Source organism: Ctenocephalides felis, unplaced genomic scaffold, assembly GCF_003426905.1.
Source record: "Ctenocephalides felis isolate EL2017-DRISC unplaced genomic scaffold, ASM342690v1 CF-g0.4_SCAFFOLD_01170, whole genome shotgun sequence".
Taxonomy (NCBI): Eukaryota; Metazoa; Arthropoda; class Insecta; order Siphonaptera; family Pulicidae; genus Ctenocephalides; species Ctenocephalides felis.
In genome coordinates, this window is record NW_020537324.1 from 4,936,374 (window position 1) to 4,958,269 (window position 21,896).

The 21,896-nt window shown below is 32.9% G+C and overlaps 1 pseudogene; it reads right to left on the minus strand.

Annotated features, from left to right (window-relative positions):
• Nucleotides 1-440: 440 nt before the first annotated feature.
• Nucleotides 441-21,896, minus strand: part of LOC113366072 — a 35,884-nt pseudogene continuing 14,428 nt past the window's right edge.

A 21,896-nucleotide genomic window follows, 5' to 3' on the forward strand; every position in this document is an offset into this window, starting at 1 on the left:
TTTAAAAAAAAACTCATACTATTTTTATTGATGTTACGCCCGATTATTAAACTCAAATTAACATATATATATAAATATATAATGTATGAATAATAATACAAATAACTTACTTTAACAAGTTTAAGATCTGCTGGTGTTTTCTTGTTTTCATTATTATATTCTTGTGCTCTCTCTGACATGTCACGCAACCAAGATTTCAAATTTTGGCAAAAACTTGTGAAGTGTATTCCATGATCGATTGGCCATTTAAAATATTATTAGAGTCTTTAATATTATTTTGAATAGTCTCCCAATCCAATTTCAGTTTTTTATTTCTTCATTGAAACATGTTGACCTTCACTACCTGTATTCTTGATTACAGAGTTACTCAATTCTATTGTTTGATCTACACATTCCTTACCCGTGGTAGTGTTGAACGAATAGAATCTAAATTCTGATTTTTATCCAAATTTCTGTTTTTCTCCATGAGTGCTAGCGCATCTCTGTATATCTATCGAGCTTTTCGAATCCATTCATAAACATCATTAAATGCTTTCTTATAATTTTCATGTTCTTGAGCTTGAGCAGCCAATTTTAGCAATAGATTCCGTCACATGTTGAAGTAATTTTTCATATTTTATCCAAACATGGTTGTAAATTCCTTGGAATCCAAGGTATCATCATCTGCCAATTTAGATTTAATTCGTAGAATAAGCTCTGAATGTTACTAAATTCTCTTTGCAATGTACGATATTTTTCTAAAGCAGCCTTTTTCTCACTCAAATCATTTAAAAGCGATTCTTGAAGATTAATTTTGTTTTCGACTTCCTCTAACCACTCAGTAAGCTGTTTATGTAATTTGTGAATTTCTTCAAGCTGCGCCGCTCTGTTTGTAAGTTTTTGTTTCATGTCTTGTACATCAACCAATAATTTATCAAATTCTTGTTTAAGGTTTTCTGTATCTTCTTGAATTTTGGCAGCACCATTTTGTTCTGTGTTCATTATAACACGTTCTTTCAACTCTAGAGCATAGCGTAATTTATTTTGTCCTTGTTCTAGACTCTGTCGAATGTTTTTTTTTTAACCAAATTCAATTTACTATTAACTTCCTGCAGCGTTCCAGGGCATTCTTGACATTCATTAAGTTTGTCATGGGTTCTTTCACCCAGTCTTGGCACTCACATACAAAGTATTATGTGCTGATGCTCCTGGTAATGCAGTTCCAGCCGCCTCATGATCTCTTTTGCGAGAGACAGCAGAGCATTGTACTTAGTGGTGAGCTGGGTCACACCATTGCTAATCCTTGTGTCTGCACAAGTTTCGAGCAAAACTTGTGCTCTCATATTGAGACGATCCAGCTCACGTTGCCAGTCAAATAGCGTCTGCAGGTGTCCTTGGAACTGTTCCAGAAACGTTCTTTTTCTCCTCTAAGCTGTCCTGCAGTTTATTGAAGGACTGTACGAGGGCCTCAGTCTTCACCAACCAATCAGTGGCTTCTTTATTGATCTTCGTATTCTGTCCACTTAACAATACCTATTTCTAGTAAACCCTTAATGTTGTTAAGTGCCTCGCTAAAATATGAAAAACGTGAATTAGAAGTTTATGCAATGAGACATTTATAAAATACATCAAATTACAAAATAATTTCCATTCAAGCCATCAAATATTTCAGTACAAAATCATGAGGAAGGAAAAAAACATGTATAGATATTTATTCTATGACACAACAATAAATAGTCTTGCTTTTAAAAAAAATTAAAATTAAGATTTGTAATATTACACTTACACGTAGGTGTCATAATCCTCTTGTAGCAAAGCAACTTCTTCTTCAATGATGTCCTTGTCTTCGTCATCCGCTATCTGGCATGCAATATCCCCTTGTTCTAAAGCGTTTTCTAATTTCTTTTGACCTTCCGGTAGTTCGCTATTCAACACTTTTAATTGACTAGATTTGCTTGACAACGATTCCTTGTCGCCAGTGGGCTCTGAGCATTTTCCCAGTCTCTCTTAGATGCTCGAAGCCAGTGTACAAACTCGTTTGCGGCATCAATGAAAGCTTGTGCTTTCTACTGTATCTTTTTGTTTAGCATATAGATCTTTAGCTTGTTTACTCAAAGATTCATATTTATTTGATATTTCAGATGCCGGTGCTCCTTGCATTAGGTCTGATGCTTTTGATGTTACTGATTGTATCATCGGCTCGAATGAAACAATATCCTGCACTATGTTATTAGTTTTGTCGTAAGTTTGCTTTGCGTTCACCTAGACCGGAACTGAGACCCTGCTGGTTGTCCTTTTTTAGACTTAGCTACCTTTTGTTCGCACACTTGTTGGAGTTTAGCTTCTCTTTCTGTTATCCATTGTTGTAGTTGTGAATAACTTGAGCTATAATCAGCCCATTGCAAAAGACTTGTTTCCAAATGAACTTTTGCGGTAGATAATTTCTTCACTAATCTTTCCCAATCATTTTGTAAGTCGCGTAACTGATTGTGAATCACTTCTTTTCCATCAGATCTAGTATTACGAATTACTTTTTCGCCACAATTTACAGTAGCATGAACTAAGTTTTGACCTTCCTCCCTTCGTTGTAGTAAATCTTGAATTTTATTCAATTGAGATTGAAGTAAATCTTTTGAGCTAGCGCTTGAAGCTTCGCTACTATCTTTAATAATGTCTCTAGCATTTTCGATCCATTGTTGTGCCTTTTGCAAGTTTGTTTCATATTCCTTGTGTTGATCGTAATTAGTTTCAACTTTCTTTAGTATATCTTTGGCCAAATTAACTTGTACCTGGTATCGTGAATTTAAATGCCGTAATTGATTGTTGACATAAGTATCCAAATGTGAAGTCAATAAAGCTGAAGCAGTTTTATTGAAAGTATCTATATCTTCTTGACCTTTTACTAATTTATTTAAAATATCTTTCATATCTTTGACTTGCTTTTGTTTTTCCGGAAGTGTTGCAACCAGATTTAATTTGATATTTTTAATCAAAATTTCAAGTTGTTGTAACCAATCAGATATTCTTTCGTACTCTTCTTTGTATTCACGCCACTGAATAATTGTTGCTTCAAGTTGATCCTTTTGTTTTGAATATCTTTAAATAATGTTTCAAACTTTCTTTCCAAGCACGTATTTCATTGCGTATTGTTTCTTGTCCTGATTTTGATGTAGCAGCAATTACTACTTCACCTGTATGTTGCATATGTTCCAACAGCAATTCTCCCTGAGCCTTTTTATTCAGCAAAGCTTCCAGGGGCGTTAAAGCATTTTCTATTGCTAACTTATCACTGAGAGATCTTTGCTTTAATGATGGTACTTTTTCTCTGGCTCTATTCATCCATTGAGCAAAGTCATCATGAGCTTCCTTATAAACACGATGGTCTTTGTATTGCTGTTCACGATCTGATAATAGCTTATTAATTTTTACAGATAGGTCATCAAATTTATTAAGTACTTCTTGAGCTTGGAATGCTGCTTGAGACTGTTGGCCACTTTCTATCATTTCTTTAGCCTTCTCTTTCAAATTATCAATTTCGATTTTTCGCAACGAACTTTTTCTTCGATCGATTTAATTTTTTCTAATTGTGTACGTTTTTCACTGTAGGTAGATTGGAATTCAGAAGCTTCATTATAAGAGGTGTTCATCCAGTCTACAACTTTCTTCAAAGCTTGTATTTGTTCTAAAAAGCCAGACCACTTATTTATTGAATCATCTAACATTGCTTTCGTTTCAATCATTTTTTGTGCTAATATAGACCATTCTTCTTGTAGTTTTATTAAATCTTTATTAATTTTCTCATGACCTGCTGGTGCAGTATTAGCAAGCACACCTTGTGCCATTTCTACAATAGACTGCACTTTGGCAAAGCCTTCATCCTTAATTAAAAGTAAATCTTGGATGGTTGAGAGCTTAGACTCTAAATCTTTTTGAGAAGAAGCGCTGAGATCTGAACAGTATGTTAATTTGTCTTTAATATCAATCAACCATTGCATGCACTCTTGAATAGTATTATTAAAATCTTGATGACTAGATGCATATGACTGCCAACGAGATGTCAATTCTTTTACTTTCTGTGAAAGTTGTTGGTATTTGAGTCCTAATTCAGAAATTTGAGGAACTCGATAATTAAGCGTACCCTTATACAACTGTTGAGCTTTTTCGGTGACATTATCGATTTCCAACTCTTTAGCTCGCACTTCACCTTGTATTGATTTTAATTGTTCTAATTGATTCATTTTTTCTTCGCATGTTGCCTTCAGATCAACTGCATGAAGTTTAGTATCAGTTGATTGTATCCAAGAGAAACACTCATCCTTAGTGGTCTCATAATCAGACCATTGTTGTAATTTATTTTCTAATGATTCTATCGCGCTTTGCACAGACGATATTGTACTTTCCCATTCTTGCTGTGAAGAATCGACTTGTGATCTAATATTTACTTGTCCAGATTCTAAAGTACCTGGTATCACCAACTCACCTAATTTTCTTATTTGTTCAATTCGTGGCTCATCATCAGGAAGGCTTTTCTGTAAATTCTTTAGTCTGTCTAAGTTGGTTTGTAGGGATACTCTTTCCAGCTCTGAATCACTCCATAATTCTACTGTGTTGTGTGTTGCATCAACCCATTCTTGTAACTCCATTACTGCTTTGCTATATTGTTGATGATTGCTTACAATATCTTCATATTTTTCAACAAAGTTTTGTGCACTATTCAATAAACTATTATGCTGGTTTGTCACTTCCTTAAGCTGTTGAACAATGGCTTTATCTTGCTCTGGGAGATCTTGAACTTTATCACGCAAATCAATTAAGTCTTGTTTATGAGCAGTAACATCTTGTAAAATATTTCTGTATACTTGCAGTTGCGCACGTTTTTCGTCTAATGTGGTTTTCAATACTATGTCTGGTGAAAGTGAGTTTGAAGTCGAAGCGAGCCAATTTTTAATTGTGTTCATGGATTCTTCAATTCCTGACCATCGCGATAACTTGGCTTGTAATTCCCGCTCCTTGCTTGAGACTCCATCATAAAGTGATTCCATAGCTAATTGGAGTTCTTCTAATTGAAGTCGAATAACTTCTCTACCTTCCAAAGTGGTACTCGGATATGTTTTCTCGCCCATTTCAATTGTTGTGTTAAGTAATTGCGTTGCGCTGCCTTGTTGAGAAAGTAAGTCTTTTAGAGACTGATGCAATTCTAACAAATCATTCTGACTTTCGGATGTTAATTCCTTGCAGCATTCATCATATTTCGCTCTAGATGTAGCAAGCCATTCAGAACACTGTTTATATTTTTCATTGTAGTCTGCATGATCGGCGACCGCTTGTTCACACTTCTTGACAACTTCCCGAGCAGTCGTTTGAATTGATTGAAACCGAGAAGCTACCTGTTGTATATTTATCGAAATTCTTGATTCGCCACTGCTTTGAATAAGCTCAGTAGAATCGTCACTAATCTTATCAAATTCTGCTTCATTTTGACGAATATTTGTTGTGAGTGACTATAAAAAACCAAAGTTGTATGAGTAACAAATATTAATATGATTAATAGTATTTCAGCGACTACCTAAAGCAATTGTAAAGGCAATTAATATCAAAAGGCAGTAATCGACTATCTACCAGTTAGTAACTAATGTTATATAATTTCTACTCCCTCCACCTAAATCAAATATACAACATCAATGCTATTCATAATACATCTTACTTGATCTAAGTTGTCTGCTAACTTAATAATCTCTTTCAAATCTCTATCTCGGGAATCTACTTTTTTAATCAGATCCTGGTAAATAGGATATGTATTAATTATGTAACGAATCTATGTTATTGACAAAAGGACAGGGGTTTACATATTCTACATAAACCGTAAAAAATTATTATAAAAAATTCAATTACCTTGTATTTTTCGAGTTGTTCTTGTTTTTCCTCCAGACTGGATTTAGGAGTGTAATTCTTCAGACTATTTTCGGAATCTGTTAACCATTGAATTAACTTTTCGAATGATGCTTCATATGCTACCCATTGTTGCAATCTTATTTCTAATTCATGTTTAATGTCATTAAGTGAATTAATAAATTTATCAAAATCAAAATTCAGATTTGATAAATCTCTCTCCATCCCTTCCTTTACCCTGTTTGGTAAACTACTGGCACATTTTTCAATATGATTATTGAGAAGTGACAATTTTTCGTGTCCCTCCGATAATCCATCTTGTAAATCTGTGATTTTGCGCAATCGCACTTGCAGTGCAGCTTTATTCCCTGAATAATCAGAATAGCTAGACAATTGATCCCACAAATATTTCTGATAATCTTGGAATGCCTTCTGTTGATCAGTAAAGTTTTGGCACATATCAAGAAGATTCTCCAACTGAGTAATAGTGTCTTGGCAAGTTTTATTTAAGTTTTCGTAACGGCTATTGATATTTTTGACAGCATTATTGATTTCGCTTTTAGCAGGATCATTTGCTTGTAAAGAGCTCACCACGTTGCTCGCTTTGTCCGTGACAGTTTCGATAAGCCGTTTGTGAGTTAAAATTTCTTGCAAATTTGCTTTATACTTTGAAAGTTTAGCTTTCAGTTCTTGGCTAGAGGAAGATCCCGTTCCAGTTTCGCCTTGAACAATTTTCTCCATAGAGTCTAACCAGGCCAATACTTGTTGCATTAAATCATTGTAGCTGGACCATTGCACTGTATGAGCTTCCTGTAGTTTTTGATGTTCCTTAATGCCTTCGTTCAGCTTATCCCAGCGATCGCGCAAATTCCTCAATTCAGATCGTATAATTTCGCGTCCCTGCGAAGAAGTATCAGGATATAATCGTTCACCAGCAAGTGTAACAGCAGCAAGCATAGGTTCTGCCTGTTCTTTTTCGGCAAGTAATAGCTGTAATTTGTTGTTCTGCACATCAGCTTTAGATAAATCATTATTTAAATCAACCAAATGTTTTTCGAGTGGCTCCAACCATTTTTTAGCTTCGTCCAATTTGTCTATATACTTTTTATGACTATCAACGAGATTATTCCATCTATTTATCACCTCTTTACTCATCACATGAAGTAATTGATATCTGTTACTAATTTGCGAAATTAGTGGTTTATTCTTTCAGTACCGCTTGAGTTTAATAATGAATTTGATTTATCGACAAAATTATCAATTACTTTTTCTTTTCCCAGTACAACATCGCGTTGATTTTTGAAATAATCAAGTTGCTTTTCCTTTTCCTGAAGAGTTGCCTGTAATGGCTGATCACGCAGCACAACTTCAATCTCCCTGCACCATTTAGTAAATTCTTCAAGACCGCTATCAAAGTCGTGCCATCGTTTTTCTGCATCAAGTAATTTTTCTTGAATTTTCTTTATTTCATTTGCATGTGTTGTAAATTGATTTTCTAAGTCCTCAATCTCTTTTCAATTATTTCATTTCCTTTAGGCGATGTCCATTTATTTACAAGTAAGTATTCTTTTTGCAATTTTTGTAATAACTCAAATCCATTTGCTTTATTTTCGTCTAAATTTTTCACAATGCCCAACCGTTTAGAAAGCTCCGATTTTTCTCCTTTTATGTTATCGCATTCATTTAATTTTTCAGTTTCATGTGCCAACCAATCTTTGAATTTTTTAAACTCGATTAGTAATTTATCATGTTCAGAAACACAATCTCCCAAACCGGTCAATAAACTTTCTGATCTCTCAAGAATATTTTGGAAACATTGTTTAATTGAATTAATATAAATATTAAGCGAAGTATCCTTTGTTTGATTTACGAGATGTTGTGCTTTATCACATACAGATTCCACCAATTGTTGATGAGCTAGAATTTCTTGATGCATTATTGTATGATTCTGTAATTGTGCTTTTTTCTCAGGAAGTGAAGCTTTAAGTTCAGTATGCTGCTGCATAGCTTTCTCTGCCTCTGCCAACCATTTCGCTAATTGCTCTTGCGAAGCAGTATAATCACTAAGTTGTAACAAACAATTATCTAATTTTTGGCTACCGTTATTTAAGTCATCTGTGAAGGTATCCCACAATAATCGCAATGATCTTAATTGTTGTCGAATTATTTCACGACCATCAGGACTGGTATGTGCGTATAGTTTTTCTCCACGTTCCATGAGCAAATCAAATGTTGTTATATCATTTAATCTTCCCTCAGAAAGTTGTCGAATTTTGTTTTGTCGGTCTTGCAAAATTGCCATGCTTCCCACAATCTCATTTAGTTGATTCAGCTCTGCTTGATTATTCAGTAAAATATTCTTGAACTCTTGATAATCCTTATTAAAATTGCTGTGTTCACTCACATATAATTCATATTTAGCAATAGCTTCTTTGCATGAATTTTTCAGAGATTGATATTTAGTTAGGAGTCGTGAAACTTTGCCAGCTAATTCTGATTCACCCTCAATATCTTGTGCCATACTAGCAGCTTGATTAAATTCTATTGATTTCGCTGTAAAATCGTCGTCAATGGCCCTCAATTTACCTAAATGCTGCATTTTGGTATCTTCTGAACTTTTCAAACTTTGATCTTTAATTAAGTTCTCCTTCTGTCTTAAGAATGTTTCTAAAGCTTCAATTGTGTTTTCATATTCTGCCCATTGATTATAAAAACAATTTAATTTTTCACTAGTATCTGCACAGCTTTGCAGCATAGATTGCCATAACAATTTCTGATCTTCAAGTGATTTCAACAATGCATGATGTCCGGGAGCAGATGTTCCTTTGATTACAATGTTCAACTGTTTTTGGCATTTTTCAAACAAAGCATCTCCATCTGATTTCCTTTCTAGTATATTTTTTAGTAATAACATATTTGACTTAACACTTTCTTTTTCCGGCGCTTGTTCAGTAATAACTTTCGCTTCAGCAATAATATTACTCAGCCAATCTCTTAAATTCTCTAACATGACGTTATAATTTTCATGATCAGCTATATATTGTTCTACTTTCTGAGTTCGTTGCTTAATATCATTCTCCGAGGAATTATATTCAGTCATCGATGTATTTAATTTTTCTGATATTTCAGGATCAGCTAGCTCTACATTTTTATCATGTAATTGTTTTAATACTTGTTTATGGAAAATAATATCTTGTGCAAGAATTTTCAAAGTTTGAAGCATCTGTTTCTTTTCTGGCAGAGTAGCACATAAATCATCCTGCTTTGCAATTTTTGCCTTGAGTCGGTGACCCAAGAGTTTATTTGCGTAAAGTTTTCTTCAAAAGTGGATCGTTGGATTAGAGCACTTTCCACAGATTTGTTTAGCTCACTAATTTGATCACACAATTTTTCAAAACCATCTCTCAGTTGCCGAAGATCATTTCTTATCGTTTCTCTATTATCAGGAGTGACATTCGGATATAAAGACTCACCTTTGTCAATGGTTTTGTTTAGCAATTCCTGACCTACATTTCTATCATCTAGCAATTCCTTTATTTCTTCGGCCAGCTGTGGCGTAACCTTTGCGGTGCTGCTTTTTGTACTTCTTGCAATTTTTTATTTAAATTTGTAAACCAAGTTTCATAGTCTTGTTTATTCTTTTTATAAACTTCATTATTTTTCTCTAAATTGTCAATTCTTTCAATAATATATTCAAATAATTTTATTATTGCATCATACCTGGTGGTGAGGTGACTAACATACTGACCAACTCTCGATTCAGGATTATGATGCATAATAGCATTGCTCAAATCTAGTAAATCATCAATATCACTTTTTTGTGATAATGTCTGTGATTGTAAGCTCTTAATTTCCTTCTTTTTATCATTTAATAAAGAAATATTGAACTGATTTGCGTTTTCAGATCGAATTGCGCCCTCAGTTTCTTTAAGCCATGATCCAATATTTTCTGAAGTTAATTCATATTTTCTCCACAATTCAATATTATCATTTAATGCCTTCTCAACATCAGATTGTTTCTTAGAAAGATTTTTAAGATTGTTATTCACAGCTACACAATCCTGTTTGAATTTTGATAGCACTTCAGGAGTTTGAACATTTTCCAATAAACTTAAAGATTTTTCTAAATCTAATTTCCTGGCACTGCAATTCTCGATTCCGTTTTTAACATCTGTTAAAGCAGATAATTTAACTTCCAAGTTATATCGATCACTGCTGGCTTCTGGTGCACACCAATCTAGTTTATCAGACAGAGTTGCCAAAACGCGGTTTATGGTGTCGTAATTATCCGTGTGGTGTTTAGTTAAGAAGGACATTAAAGTTTCTTCCACTTTATTGGCATGATTCATTACAACATTGAAACGCTTCTGTGTATTATCAAGTTCTTTTGGTATTATAGATTCACTGTATGATGGATACATGGATTTCATTTCATCTATTCTTATATGAAGATTATCTAAATTATCTCCGCAATCATATAATTGATCTTTCAATGATTTACATGTTTGTAATCTTTCTAATATCTTCTCATTTTCGCCAGTCATATCATCACATTTGATTACCGATTCTCGAATATTGCTTATGCACTCACCAGCTTTCCTAATCTCTTGTCTTATTTCTTTTTCTTGTTCACCAAATGATTGTGTGATATCCTGTAATTGTTCAGCTATTGATTTTATATCAGAAAACTGGTTTCCTAAAAGTCTATCTAATGCTATCAACGTTGAAATAGGATTTCCATCATTAAATTCTGTCAATTGCGATGTTTTAGAAGTAATTCCATCTCTCAATGCTAGATATGTAGGTAATTCATCATTATACTTGTTTAATCTGATTTGGGAATATTCTAGTTCAGTTGTATTTTCTAATGCATTATTTAAAGCTTCTTTGGTCTCACCAAGCCAAGATAGCAAATCATTTTTAGCTTCATCGATTTGTCTCCATAGTATTAATTGAGATTCTTGAATTTGAGCTCTCGCACTAATTTTATCTTTATTATCCTGATATCGATTTTTAGACTTTGCAAGTTCTTTCTCTGAATCAACAGTTTGATAATTCGTAAGTGATTGTGGCTGGGACATGGTTTGGAATTTCATTTCCATTTTGTCCAAGTGTGGTTTCGCTTTCTTAATTATATCAGCAGCAGTCTTAATTTTATCATAAGCCATTGCTACTTGATCAACATCATTTGGTTCTTGTTTCACACTTGAATATAACTGATCAACTTTGTCTAGTTCTGTATTTAAATATATTTTGGCACTTTCAAATTCCTTAAATGCATTCAACAAATCATTCAACACTGCAGAAGTTGCATTAACGTCGGTTGCAAGAGAATCCCAAGCAGTTTCAATGTCGGATACAACATTTTGCACACTAGCAGCTTTAGTTGGGGCTTCTTGAATTAACATACTACCCTCATTATGAAGTTTATTTTTAAGTATTGCTTTTTCATCTAATGTTTTTGATAACTCGTTGAGTTTCATAAGAGCGTCTTCCACATCATTCGGGTTTTTAATATATCGAACAATTTCTTCTAAGTTAAATCTAATAACTTTTATATTGTCTTTTAAATTACTATCCGTTTGCTGGAATTCGTTCCAATGCTGAGTAACTTTCTCTTGTGATTCTTTCTTCGATTGCAATTGAATTTTAATATTAGCAGCATTCATTTCAAGATCTCTTAGTAACTGATTTCCTGTTGTAAGTTTTCCAGAATTAAGATCATGCATTTGTATACTTCCCAACTTATCTAATTCGGCAACTTGAGGCTTCCATGAATTTATTTTCGCTAGTATTGTATCTACTTCGGAAGCACAAAGTAACAATTCTTCAGTGGGCAATTTTTGATTTTGTGCTTGATATTTTATATGCACTAATTGCTGATTGGTTTCATTACACCAATTTAATAATTGAGACCATTTTTCCAAACAATGTTTTTTATCTTCCAATTCTTGTTTCAAATTATGGTAATTTTTATCTAAATTGTTTTGCATTTCTCTTAAGGTATTAACTTCTTCAGGAACAGCATTTTGCATCAAGTGTTTTATTTCGTTATCTATGGCATTAAAAGCAGATTGTTTGTCATTATGTTCTTGCAATAAAGTTAAAACATTTTGGAGGCTAGGACCAACGCGATCGGTATTAATTTCATCAATACGTGCTGTACTGCTACGTAAATCGCTCATCCAGTTATTAAAATCTATGCAGCGAGTTTGGAAATCTTGTCGAGCAATTATTGCATCTGATAAAGCGTTTATCTTTGCCCTTGCTGCTTCAGCCAATTGATTTACACGAGCCTTCATGTCTGCAACACGGCCTTTAACTATATTAGCTCCTTCAACAGCTAAACCATGACAAACGTTATCTGCATTATTTGTTAACGAAATCAATTTGGCTTGTTGTTCGGATACCTCATTATTAAATGATTTTATTTTAATCAAATCCTTTTCTAGTTTCTCTACACTTGATGTTTTCATATTCAGAGGTGTTTGTGTAATAGTTTTCTCACAATTTGTTATCCAGGTTTCCATCTTGTCTGCTTCTGCATCAAATGATCTCCAGGAGTTAACGAGTTTAGACATTTTCTTACCCCATTGTTGCGCTGTATCATGAACAATACTCCAACGCGAATGAATTGCATCCAATTCATCTGGGGCTGATGTTTTACATGTTAATTGATGACTTATAGCTGAAATTCCATGCAGTTTTTCTAACTGCGCTTCACACTGTTGTTCAAACAATTTTGCTTGTTGCAATTGATTTTCGGCATCCGTCAGAGTCACTGGCTTAGCCATTCCCAATGTTATTTTTTGCTCTGATTGTTCTACCCATGGTTTGACTTCAGATAATTGTGCTTGATATTTTTGCCAGTTCAGCAAGTCATGTGTTACTGCTTTTGATTGATTGTCTACAGTGCGATTAAGAGAGCTTACATCTTCACGTAGTCTTTGCACTTCAGCCTTCAGATTATGAGCTTCAGGTGTTACTTGCGATAAAGTCAATGCTTCAGCATTGAGCTGATCAAGCACATTCATTTTATCCGCAATCATTTTTTGTAGTGCATTGGATTTGTTTACACGCTCTTCCGGTGACATATCTGGATTTTGTAATTGTGAAACTAGTTGTGGGGCAACTTGCCTGGTCCATGCCTGTAATTCAGCAAGCCTGGTTTGGAATGCTTTCCATTGACTGCTGTATTCCTCAAGTCGTTCTACTTTTTCTTGCATTAAGCTTAAAGTGCCATGTAGACGCTTTTCTATATCACTAACTTCTTTCTCTAATACAGGTTTCTGTTCAGCAACTGTATGGGCACAAAGGGAACCGCATAATACTCTTAATTTGTTTAACATATCATCCGTAGCTTGTCGAAGGATTACACTCATAGCGTGTTTAGCCTGCAAATCGACCGCTAATGTTTTAGAATCTTTTTGATCTGAAGACATGGATTTAAGTTCATTCTCTGCTTTATTAAGTAATTCCAGAATCTCATTCTTTTGCGAAATATAATTATTCCAAACCTTCTGAGCTCCCTTAAGTTTTTTCATTTTATCGATACTCTGGCTATAAGCTTCATTCCAATCACTTTCCAAAGTTTTAACTTCTACTGGAACAAATGTTGGTGCATGTGTATCTTTCACTAGATCTTTTCCTCTCTGAATCATCGATAGAATTTTAGGTCTCTGATTATCTAATTGATTGATGGCAGTTTCTTGTTGAACAATTAATTTATTTATAGTTTCCAGTGTATCTACAGGAGGGGAAGCAGATGATTGCTCTTTTACTTTGTGCAAAAGGTTGCAAATATCTTTTACTTCTCTTCTATATGTATAGCATTTGGAGAACACTTCGGTTTTAACCATGGTTATTTCAATTGTTGGAATTAAATTCTTATAACGTCCAATTAAGGCTTCCAATTTTGCTTGTTCATTCGCAGCTTCAATTTCGTCGCAATGAGCTGTTAAACCATCTAGCGTCTGAACTAACCACTTCATATCCTCACGTTTTGCATCAGCATCCTTGCAAATTTCCTAAAGAATAAAAGAAAAATATATATAATTGCTTTTTGAACACATAAATTATTAAATTAATGTTAAAATAAATGCTTTTCTATATCAAAAGATATTTTTTACCATTAGTGTCCTAAGCTGTTATCCAAATGCAAAGCATGAAATGTAGTTTAAATTCATTGTTAATATTTGCATAGATTAAAAATTGGTCAAATTTCAATTTACATACCTGAAATATTGCTTTTTCTTTTTCAAATTCTTCAACTGAGTTAATATCAGTCAATATATTTTTCAGAGTATTATCAACATGATTCATCCAAACCACCATAGTGGCAAATCTTTCATGATATGTATTCCACTGCTGTGGAATTTGTTGGAGATTCCTTCTCAGCTCTTCTAACTTTTTGTTCGTAGCCTGCCACTGCATTTGGGCTCGTTCTAGATTATTCTTCAATGAATCATCACTTGGCCTTCGTTGTTCATAATTCACAGATATTCTCTTCATGTTTTCCAAATGTTTATTAATTTCGTGAGATATGCCACGAGGTTTGAAAAACTCTTGATTTCGAGCTAGAATAGAATCAACATTTTCATTCCTATTGTAAGAGTGTTGTTCATTAATTATTTCTTTTTCGACATCTTTCAAATATTGAGCAAAACTAATTTCATCTAATCGGAACTCCATTTTCATCAAGTGCAATGGCGCAAAAGCCAAAACATCTTTCCATCTTCTCTGCAAATTTTCTATAGAAGATTGAACTAATAATTGTTCATTTTGGGGCAAAGACTTCATGAGGTCTTGACCAGATTGAACCAGGTCCTGCATCCATCTATCATTAACGCGATCGAAAAATGCTTTATGTTGTTCAATGGCAGCTCTATTTTCAACATGTTTATCTCCTAATAAACTTTCAGCCTGGTGCAGCCAGTCATTAATGGTTCTTTCACATTCATTGAAATTATGCCAGCATCTAAGAATCTCCTGAAATCGTTGTTCCCATTGCTGTGCATTCTCCATTACATAAATAAAACGCTCATTGAGGTGCTTCATTTTCTCATAGCCATCGGTAGTATCAACACCTCCATCTTTATCCAAAGATTGAACAATGTTTTGGAAAACTTTGCGTTTACTATCTAACATTGACTTGTAGTATAAACTGCGTGAGAAAAATGATTTTAATTTATCAAGTTGAGTTTGAGCAACATCCCTTCCACCAGACGCTGTAAATGAACTCAACAACTTTTCTGCTTCATCCAACCATTGATGAATTTCTTTTTGTCCAGCTTCCAAAGATTCTTGCTGAACTAATAACTGATGGAATAAATTTAGTTTCATTGGTATCAAAGCTCGTACTCTTACTAAAGCTTCCTTTTCTCTTTTTAAAGTATTCATCATTTTGTCAACTTCGTCTCTTGATAAATCTTGAATTAATGATTGAAAGGCTTTACTAATATTCTTAAATAGGTCTTCAATTTCATCAATTTCATTTTGTATTTGTTGAATTTGTGCTCCATAAGCTTTAATTTTCTCTGTAGTGCTTAGTTGGTGGGACTCTAAAACATTTTCAGCGTTTCTTAGCCAAGCACTTAATCGTTCAACTCCAAATCTGTAATCCTTGCGGTTTCGTAATATATCTCCAGCATGCATATATTGTTGAACATCTTTGAATAATTGTTCCCACCTTGAAGTCATTCTACCAAATCGATCGTGCAGTTCCTGAGAAACGTTATCTTCACATGTGGCTACTAAAAAGCTTACAGTGTCACTCAGAAGTTGGTATTTCTCTTTCCAGACACTTATATCTTGGAAAAATTCCATTCTTTCATCATCAGAAAGACGCGTGTGTGCTTCAGCTTTGTCCAGCCAATCTTCAAATTCCTTGGCTAATTGCGTCCAACGCTTCCAGTAAGAAACAACTTCTTCCAACATGCTTTGGACGCATCTCAGTTCCATAGAAACTCCTTTCCATCTTTCCGCTGTATCGCGCATAAAACGATCAACGTCCGCGCACTCCTTTTTATCAATCATACCGTCTCTCTTGTACTCTTCTACGACCTGTTGCATATCCTGATAAGCTTTTGAAAATTCTTGAAAGATTTTATTTCTAGATACAAAATTACGATACTGTTCCAAAAGTTGTTGAACTTTTTCTTCTCTGCCGTATTTTACCGTCCAGGCTTTAAGTTTCATTTCAGTCAAATGCAAAAAGGCAATAAGGCAACATTTGTGTTCTAAGAATTTCAATCGTATACGTCGTTGTACAGCTTTTGGTTCAACATCCCGTAGTCGCATTTCCATATTACGGAGTTGAGACGGTGGTAAATTATCTGCTTCGCAAAGTTTTGCTTTTTCAAATTTATCTATCACAATTGGCAAATCGGCGAAGAATTGTTTATGTTCTTCTAATTTTCTGCTTATTATGGTAGCTGTTTCCTCATTCATGATAGTGGGAACATCATCGTGATAAATCAACTGCTCAGCTTTTGCAAGCCATTCACCGACTTTGGCAAGTCCTCCTGGAATGCGAGAATCTAATTGCCATAGCCACTGGCGCAGTTGATACTGAAGAAGTTTCCATAATCTATCTATTTCCTTCCATGATGATTCGCTTATAGCAGCGAAACCATGGGAATCGATTAATGCTTTCAATTTCTTGTAGAGCGCTTCGCGTCCGTCTACTTGTGCTTTGTAAGCCTCATATTCTGAATATTTTTGAGGTAAAGTATTTGTTTTTATCATTGTTCCTAGATGATTGGTTTTTTCGAGCAACCACTCAGATAAATCTCTATAATCCTTTTGGATTATAGAAGTAGCGTCCAGACCGGAACTCTGAAAAATAAACAATCAAATTCAAAAAAAATTGTCAATGATCAGTTGCAAACGCAACTCAAAAATTAAAAAAAAATGTTTTATGCAATATTGAAAAATAAATAATATAATACATAAAACTACCTTCGGTTCAGGATACTTGTGCAGGAACTGTGCAACATATGTCATAATAGACTTCTCATCTGGTTTATCTACATCCACATCCTCGGCATCCAGCAATCTCGCAATACCTAGCTGATTTTCAGCAACGTCAAACGCAGTTTCTAAACGTTGTCTATTAGAAGCAGCTCTCATTTGCTCTAAATTGACAAGATTCGCTTTGATGGCATCGATGATTGCCAAAAAGGCAACACCGTCACGCCAACTTGGTCCAAAGTCGCGTACTTCGATTCCAGAATCCCTATAAAATTGAAACAATAAATTAGATTTGAAAAATATTAGGATCAGTACTATACATTCATGAATAGACTATCTATTTATAACTTCAAATAATGCACGATTGAAAATGTCCACTAGAGCAACTTAGTGTCTTTTTTAAATAATACGTATGTAATCGGTTATTATCATAATAATTTTTAAACATAGTCACTACATTTCACCAACTTTTCTAAACACTGATATATTGCACTAACACCATTATGTAATTTCACGTTTGTCTTTTATCCAGATGAAGTTATATAAGGTATCTATAAATTTATTTATTTATAATCTTACTTTGGCAATGCATTAGTGACCCACTGCAACAAGGTCTTCCTGGCTCCTTGCTTCCATTTTTCTTTTTTCGCATCCGAAGAACTGGCCGTGCCCATGCTCTCCAAAGAACTAGCCGAGCCTCCGAAATGATGGCCCAGATATTCCAAGGCACGAGTGTTCTCCTCGATCTGTTGCAAATACAACGAAGTTATATATCAGCAAATTAATCAAGTTCGAGTAGAAGTAACCACTTGGAAAGTTCTATATATATACAAACACATAAATACAAACACATGGTAAAAGATTGATGTTCGACGCAAGTGAATGGCGAAAACTAACTAAGATGAGACAGAACAATTGACTTAATTTGGTAAAATTTTATTTGAATAACAAATTATATTCAGTACAATTATATATATTGATCGATATGATTTAAGCAACGTTATTCCAGAATTAATTATTAGAAGACTTATTGATGTTTGGAATGTAATGATGAGATTCTTTTCGCCAAACAAGAAAATTCTTCATGAATTCAATGATATTGTAAAATGCTAACATATATTATAATCACACTACCTAACCAAACAAAATATTCTGTCTTGTGAATATTCATCCCTTTTTCCAAATGTGCTAAAATTATATGTATACACATAATTATAAAATCACTTTGCATCTATAACTGAATGAACGAAAAAATGAAAATGATTTGCAAAATAACGATATCGTATTTGCACATGACGTTTAAAAAATACGAAAGCAAAAGTGTTTCATTATGAAGCCTTATTTGCACATAAAATGATCTATAAATGATTTTTGAATATATGAAAACGGTTGAAGTAAAATCTCCGTCGTCTCCAATTCTACCACCAACTATAGACAATTTACACAGCGACTATCAGACGACATACACTGCACCTGATGACCTTTTATTTACAAAACGAAGAATTTAATAAACAAGAACTACCGTATTTTTCGATTCCTCTAAAACATTCTCAGTGTGTGCTTCTGTTATATCCCAATAATCTCCGATTGATTTAACCTGCCAATTATTTATCCCATTTTGAGCAACAATGTCAGACCTCTTTCGAGAAAGTAATTAAAATTTATTTACATTTGTACAAATAAGCTTTTTACAGCTATACGGATTAATGTAGAAATAATTGTTGAACAAATTAAAGTTGCATGCAAAAGTAATCAATTCAAACACTGCACTATACAATTACAGACCAAAAATACAGTTTTTTCTCAAAATTTCTCCATGTCTAATGATTCAATAAAAAAAATAATACTATTGTTAAAATTACTGTGCATAGTGCAGTTCTTGAACATGACTTTAAATTGCAATATTAATACATACAAGTATCTATAATACTAACCTTTTCATCAAAATATGAAAAATCCTTATTGCGAAGCTTGTTTGAAAAAAGTTAAATATAGTACAGATAAATACTGTGCAATTTTACGTACATAATTAAGCTTTTAACACACTATCATTTTGCATATAAGATAAATGAAATATAAATCACTGATTTTATCGATTTATATGCCAAATGATAAAAATATACATCTACTGTGTGATGTAGAGAAACCAAAGACAATCAAAGACAAGCTTCTTACAGAATAATATAAAATTTGCACAATGATAAAAGAAATAGAAATTTTGGTCTAGAGTGAGTATTGAAGATTTTTTTATCATGTTTCATATATTTTACAGTCAGCCAAAGACAATTATTACTTATATAGCATTAAGATATGGAGTAAATCTAATGTAACATTATTCAAGTGGCTATAAATCAATTTTAATTTAATACTATTTATCCTTGATTGTAATAATGCCTCTGGAGGTTTATGACTAACACCTTTAATTGGATCAGATTATATATTATTAGGCATTGCATAATTTTGCTATCAAAGAAAGATTGAATCGCGCTTATGAACTCATTATTTTTGTCAATTTGATCAATGCAATTTAGCTAATTTTAGAGTAATTTATAGGTAATCGCGAATTATAGTTTCTAGATTTAAGTATTGAGTCAAATATTTACAGAACATGAAACAAATAAATTTTACCTGGAAATACAAAATGATTGTCCATATCAGCCCGAGCACGACTGGTGGTCTCCCGTCCACCAGATCGGCCGCATTGATGTTGACCAGCTTGATGCGCCGTGAGGCCAAAAATTGAAGGGCAGTATTGGCATTGCTCAAAAAGTGCGGTCTCCTCAAAACCCTGCTCCTCTCCACGGGCTGGAAAAAAAATTAAATTAAAATCTTAAAAAAGCTTAATTATAACCTCAAAAAATCATAGCCTCTTATTTAAATAAACTAAAATCCTATGAGCGATTTCTCCAAACATACTGGTAAATAACCTTACTTTTCCCATTTTAATCTTTGCCATTTTTATATTTCTTTATATAAGGAATATAAAAATAGAAAAGCAACTTAATTTTTGTCACTTTTAAATTTTTTAATGTAGAAGGCAATGTTGTGTTCTAATTTACAAAATTAATATTTGTTACACTCATACTACAAAATTCTATTAAATAAATTATTATGAAGCAAGTCAAATCAGTTAAGTTTAATTTCGCTTGCAATTTTCTCTCTTGTCCCAGATTACAAATATAACTCAGTTATTCTTACAAAATCAAATAGCTGTGAATATTACAAATTAAATTATACAAAAAATAATTTCATTTCCAACACTTACCAGTTTTTCTCCGGAAAGCACTTCAAGAAGAGCAAGAAGTTTTGTGCCATCTTTTAAATCGTTGATCAAATCGTCTACCCGAAGCGGTGGAACTCGCTATAAATATAAAAAAAAGTTATAAACATACGTACTAATATGTATATAATAATATAGTAATATAATATAATAATGAATAATGCCAGATTGTTATGATATTCCATTCAATGCAACATAAGTGAAGTCAAAAAACTTGTTTCAAATAACTGCTTCGTAAATCAATCATTGAAGAAAATGTATTTTACCTCGACATTTGTATAGAGCTAGCAATAAATTAAAACAGCAAGCTATAATGCATTTGTAGAAGATGCAAATTCTCTAGATAATTTTCATGCAAATTACTCAACCAAAAACTTGAGTGACTTAAGTTTTTTTTTTAAAACAATCATCACAAAAAATATATTTTTCACGTTTGTTCTAAGCTAGCAACAATTCAAAGTATGTATGCTTAAACGAAAATACAATATTTCTAGATAATATTCAAAAAAAGTTAGTCAGAATGAAGATAAGGATCCCAAAAAATGCCAAATTTTGATAACACAAAAAATTGTTTTTATCCAACTTGTAAAATAATTTTACTTTATTCTTGACCATAAAATTGCTCGAGTAAAAATGAAGTTCTGTTTTACTAAGCCTAACATCTTTAATTATAAGTTAAAAAAAACAATATTTGATACATTAAACATGGCTATCTATGACGTGCACATGCTTTGCACATTAATCCTGAAATATATTATTTAGTTCTATACTAAAATGAAAATCTGCAAATGTATAAGATACCATTCTACCATTCATAAATAATAAAGTCCATAAAACACAAGAAATGCACAATAATATAAAGAAGAAATAAATCATATTAACTTATTCCAACAAAGTTGCAAGCAGAAGCACGGAACTGAAATATTTAGATTGTAAATGTACCTAATTCAAGAAAGATAATTCTACGAGGTAGAAAAGTTTTGAGCTTTCAACATGTTAATTTCTTCAGGGTAGGAATGCATTTGAACACATAAATTTCAATATATTAAAATTAATCATTATAAAATATAAAAATAAAACTATTATTAAATTATTACTTTACTGAAAATATCCAATAAGTTCGTTGGATAAAAATCGAAAGTCACGTAATGCCATCAGACGCGACGTTCTGAAAAAAATATGCACGGGCCAAAGACAGAAAAAATCTCCAATGTGCAAATTGAATGAGAGAAATATTTTTGGAATAAGAACTTGTTTACCTTGGACAGATACGAATTAATCCAATTCACGAAGGTCTTCTTCTGCACGCGCTCTTGCTCATCTGTAACAGAAAATAAACATTTATAAAAACTTGTATACTTAACTAAAAGACAAGAATAATTTGTACAGTTTAATGGTAAGTTTAAACGAATAATGTGAGATAATTGGCAGTATAAAAAACTACCTTAAATTTCACAGAATAAAATTCACATAAAAACTTGAACGAATTTAAAATATGGGTAAACCGCAAAACGTTTACAATTTGTTTGGCGAATAAATGCAAAATTTCATATAACAAAAATTTGATACTATAATGATTCATATATGCACTATTAAAAGAATTTACGAATTAAAATAATAATGTATGTAAACAGAAAAATACAATAAGAAAAATGTATAGAGATTTATCAAACAACTTATAATAATAATACAATACTTGCATGCTTACTTTTGCTTTAGGAACGACTTGCTAATTAAAATACAAATATTCAAACTGCGGAAGTTTGAAGCAAATAAT